Source organism: Gekko japonicus, unplaced genomic scaffold (genome assembly GCF_001447785.1).
Source record: "Gekko japonicus isolate JY-2015 unplaced genomic scaffold, Gekko_japonicus_V1.1 scaffold36, whole genome shotgun sequence".
In the NCBI taxonomy this organism is placed as follows: domain Eukaryota; kingdom Metazoa; phylum Chordata; class Lepidosauria; order Squamata; family Gekkonidae; genus Gekko; species Gekko japonicus.
The window spans coordinates 827698-827928 of NW_015164182.1; positions in this window are offsets into that span (position 1 = coordinate 827698).

The following is a 231-nucleotide window of genomic DNA, read 5'->3' on the forward strand; positions in this document are numbered from 1 at the left end:
CCATGAGCGTGTATTTATAGTTAGGATTTTTGGCTCCAATGTGCATCACTTTGCACTTGGCCACATTGAACCCCATTTGCCCCACTGACGTCCACTCGCCCATCCTCAACAGATCCCTTTGGAGTGCCTTACAATCCTCCATGGTTCTCACCACCCTGAACAACTTCGTGTCATCTGCAAATTTAGCCACTTCACTGCTTACTCACAACTCCAAATCATTAATAAACAAGT